Source organism: Triticum dicoccoides, chromosome 6B (assembly GCF_002162155.2).
Source record: "Triticum dicoccoides isolate Atlit2015 ecotype Zavitan chromosome 6B, WEW_v2.0, whole genome shotgun sequence".
Lineage (NCBI taxonomy): Eukaryota > Viridiplantae > Streptophyta > Magnoliopsida > Poales > Poaceae > Triticum > Triticum dicoccoides.
In genome coordinates this window covers 572,923,073-572,927,870 of record NC_041391.1, presented here as the reverse complement: position 1 = coordinate 572,927,870, position 4,798 = coordinate 572,923,073, and positions in this window count along the sequence as shown.

The following is a 4,798-nucleotide window of genomic DNA, read 5'->3' as shown; positions in this document are numbered from 1 at the left end:
CGTGCCAAGTGCACTGTGGCCGCGTGACTGAAACTGTCAAAACTGAAGATGACACTGAAACTGAATTTCTGAACTTTGAACAGTAACAGTGCCCACAAGGTGTTCGATCAAATGAAAATGGCCTCTGGTGATTTTTCCTTGAGCTGATTTTTGGTGGAGTGGCTTCTCCTTGCTCAAGTAGGCTGTATGATTTTTGGTGGAATTTTTGGAGGAGTGTAGATATGAATTTCACCAAATTTGGCAAATCTGGTCCAAACTTGCAGAGACTAAATTTTGAAAATCTTGAAAAGAGGAGGAGTGGATCAAGATGGTTCTGGGTTATGGATGCTAAGGACAATCCAGGAGAATTGGTTTGAGGTCAAAACTCAAATGCAATAGGGCACTTGCTTTGAAAATCTCTCAGGCTCCAAATAATTTTCAGAATTGAATTTGGGGAAAAATAATTAGAATAAAAATCCAAAACCAGTTTGGATTAGTTGGGACAGATAATTTAGGTTGATCACAAGGGGTAGGGGAGGTTTTGGAGGGGTTTTATCTCATGGGCAAAAATACAAAGCCAAGGGTGGCTTCAAAGATATGAAAATCCCAAATTTTCATGGGGTTTCTTTTTTTAAAAGAAAAAGATTAAACTCCAAAATAATTTTGAGAGAGAACCAACAGAGAAGAAGTTTGCAAAAGATCAACCACCAAAGTTTGAAAGAAATAAAATCCCTGCCAAGGCAAAAAGAGGTTTTTAAGAGAAGGTTTTTCTGAGAAAGAAGAAAAAAAAAATTAAAAGAACAAAAGACTGTCCTCAAAACCACAAAGCTTTTTGATAAAAAACCAAATAAAAATTTTGGAGTGTCACAACACCTACCCCCTTAGGAAAAATCTCGTCCCCGAGATTTCAGCTGATCCTTAAATAAGTGTGGATGCTCTGTCCGAAGAAAATCCTCGCTTTCCCAAGTTGCTTCACTGTCGGTGTGATTGCTCCACTGGACTTTGAAACACTTGATGGTTTTCTGTCGGGTCCTCCTTTCAGACTCCTCTAATATTCTTATGGGACGTTCTCGATAAGTGAGGTCTGGCTGTACGTCAATGTTCTCATGAGCTACATGTTTCTCTGGGTTGCTTACGCACTTCCTTAACTGAGAAACGTGGAACACGTCGTGAATGTCGGACAAGTCTTCGGGTAAGTCTAGCTGGTAGGCTACAGTGCCTCTTCGTGCCACTATGCAAAATGGTCCAATGAATCTTGGTGCTAATTTTCCTTTAATCTTAAACCGTTGCAATCCTCTCATCGGGGATACTCTCAAGTATACGAATTCACCGGGTTCGAAGCTGACCCTACGATGTTTCTGGTCATAATAACTTTTCTGTCGACTTTGAGCGGTCTTAAGTCGGTCCCTGATTAGTTTGACTTTTTCCTCGGCTTCTCTGAGCATATCTGGTCCGAAGATGCGGCTGTCTCCGGTCTCTGACCAATTTAACGGGGTACGACATCTCCTTCCGTATAGGGCTTCGAAAGGAGCCATTTGCAGGCTGGTCTGGTAACTGTTGTTGTATGCGAACTCGGCATATGGCAGGCTGTCCTCCCAACTGGTTCCATAGGTGAGGACACAAGCTCTCAGCATGTCTTCTAAAACCTGGTTTACGCGTTCTGTTTGTCCATCAGTCTGTGGATGGTATGCGGTACTGAAGGCTAGTTGGGTTCCCAGAGCCTGTTGTAATTGCTCCCAAAATCTTGAGACGAACTGAGTGCCTCTGTCGGAAATTATAGTCTTCGGGACACCGTGCAGACAGACTATGCGGGAAAGATAAATCCTGGCAAGCCTCTGAGTGGTGTAGGTTGTCTTTACTGGAATAAAATGTGCTACTTTGGTCAACCTGTCAGTGATGACCCATATGGCATCATTTCCGTGTCGTGACCGAGGTAATCCGACAATAAAATCCATCCCTATTTCATCCCATTTCCACTCAGGTATTTTGTTAGGTTGCAGTAGTCCGGCTGGTCTCTGATGTTCAGCTTTTATGCGTTGACATGAGTCGCAACATGCAATGAAAGCGGCTATGTCCCTCTTCATACCGTGCCACCAAAATCTTTCCTGAATATCCTTATACATTTTGGTTCCTCCAGGGTGGATCGAATATGGAGTGGTGTGTGCTTCAGTTAAAACTTGCTGTTTAAGGTCTTCTATGTTTGGCACGCATAGCCTTTCTCCGTACCATAATATTCCTTCATTGTCTATGATGAATTCCGAGGCCTTGCCCATACTCAACTTCCTTTTAATTCCTTCAATGCTGGGGTGACCGGACTGAGCCTCTTTAATTTTCTCCACAAGGTGTGGTTGTATTTCCAAGTTTGATATGGTGCCTTCTGCTACCATTATCAAGTTGAGCTTGACAAATTCTTGATGGAATTCGGGCCTCAAGCTGTGCAGATAGTTCCTGTTGGAGCTGGGGTTCCGACTCAGGGCATCGGCCACTACGTTTGCTTTCCTTGGATGGTAATGGATACCCACATCGTAATCCTTTACCAATTCTAACCAGCGGTGTTGCCGTAAGTTTAGTTCTGGCTGCGTAAAAATGTATTTGAGGCTTTTGTGATCTGTATATATCTCACATCGATTTCCAAGTAGAAAATGCCTCCATTCCTTGAGTGCATGAATAACTGCTGCCATTTCTAAATCATGAGTGGGATAATTTTCCTCGTGTTTGCGAAGTTGCCTTGAAGCGTAGGCGACACCTTGCCTTCTTGCATCAACACGCATCCGAGACCCTTTTTGGATGCGTCGCAAAATACTTCAAAATTCTTGTGTATGTCGGGTACAATTAATACTGGTGCTGTTGTTAATTTCCGTTTTAGCTCTTGGAAACTTTTCTCGCAGGCTTCTGTCCATTCAAACTTCTTATCTTTCTTGAGTAACCGTGTCATAGGCTTGGATATGGTGGAAAATCCTTCAATAAATCTGCGGTAATATCCTGCCATTCCCAAGAAACTTCGTATGTCTGTTATGCTGGCTGGTGACTTCCAGTCAAGTACGGCCTTGACTTTCTCTGGGTCCACTGCTATACCGTCTTGGGTCAGCACGTGGCCTAGAAAACCTACTTGTCTTAGCCAAAATTCGCACTTGCTGAACTTGGCATACAATTGGTGTTTCCTTAGCTCTCCTAGTACAATCCTGAGATGTTCTGCGTGCTCTTCTGGTGTTTTGGAGTATACCAGAATATCGTCGATGAATACTACGACGAATTTGTCCATAAACTTCATAAATACTTTGTTCATGAGGTGAACAAAATATGCCGGGGCGTTAGTCAATCCAAATGGCATCACTGTGAATTCGTACAGCCCATATCTGGAGGTGAAGGCTGTTTTGGGGATATCTTCCGTTCGTACCTTCAATTGATGGTATCCTGACCTTAAGTCGATTTTTGAGAATACCTTGGCCTGAGCAAGTTGATCAAACAAATCGTTTATCCTTGGCATCGGGTATTTGTTTTTGACTATGACCATGTTAAGTGCTCGATAGTCGATACACAATCTCAGCGTTCCATCCTTCTTTTTGGAAAATAAAATTGGTGATCCCCAAGGTGAGGAGCTGGCCCGAATGTATCCTTTATCCAATAATTCCTTTATTTGCTTATTCAATTCGATCAACTCGGATGGTGCCATTCTGTATGGTTTCTTGTATATGGGGGTGGTTCCTGGCGCTAGCTCAATGCGGAATTCTATTTCTCGATCTGGTGGCATGCCTGGCAGCTCTTCAGGGAATACATCTGGAAATTCACACACTACTGGAACCTTGTTTAGCTCAGAAACGTCCACCTTATTTAATCTCGGTTGCCGGGGTCTTTTTCCTTCCTTGGCTGATACTCTTATTGTCTTCCCTTGGTGGTGTGTGAGAATCACTGTCCTGTTGAAACAGTCGATAAAACCTTTATTGGTGGTTAGCCAATCCATCCCTAAGATGATATCCAGTCCTTTATTTTCCAATACAATAAGATTTGCGTAAAACTCCAATCCTTCAAACTCAATGACCACATTCTGACAGTAATTCTGAGAAACTTGCTGAATCCCGGGGGACTTGATTATTAGGGATTTCTCCAAAGGAAGCATCGAAAAATTATTTTGCAAAGCAAAACTTTTCGAGATAAAAGAGTGAGAAGCTCCAGAATCAAACAAAACCCTTGCAGGTATTGTGTTGACAGGAAACGTACCGAGTACGATATCCGGAGCATTTTGTGCCTCCTCTTTGGTTACGTGGTTCAGATGACCCTTCCTGTGGTTGTTGTTGGGATTGAAATTGTTTCGTTTGGGCGCTGAATTATTGCCGCCGTTGTTCGGCTTTGGGGTTGAGTTCCTTGGCTTGGGGCACTGTTTGGCATAATGCCCTTCTTCTCCACAAGCGTAACAGGTAACACCGGGGCGATAGGTGAATTCCTTGTCCCTTGCATGAAATTTTTTGATTGGGCGTGAGACATTGGATGAGAATTTGGGTGTCCCACCCCTTTTAAAATCTATCTTGCTTCGCTGATTGCGAGTGTGATTAGTCTGGTCCCTTTTTCGCTTGCGGATATCTTCCAGACTACGTCTCTCATTTTCCAGAGTAATGGCCTTGTCCACCAGCGTTTTAAAATCAGGAAAAGTGTGCACGACCAGTTGGCATTTAAGTGCGGGCGCTAGACCGTGAAGGAATTTCTCCATCTTCTTGATTTCAGTCATACGCTCTTCATTGGCGTAGTGGGATAATAGGGTAAATTGACTGTTGTAATCTGACACTGTCATGTTCCTTTGTTTGAGGTCATCAAATTCTCTCTT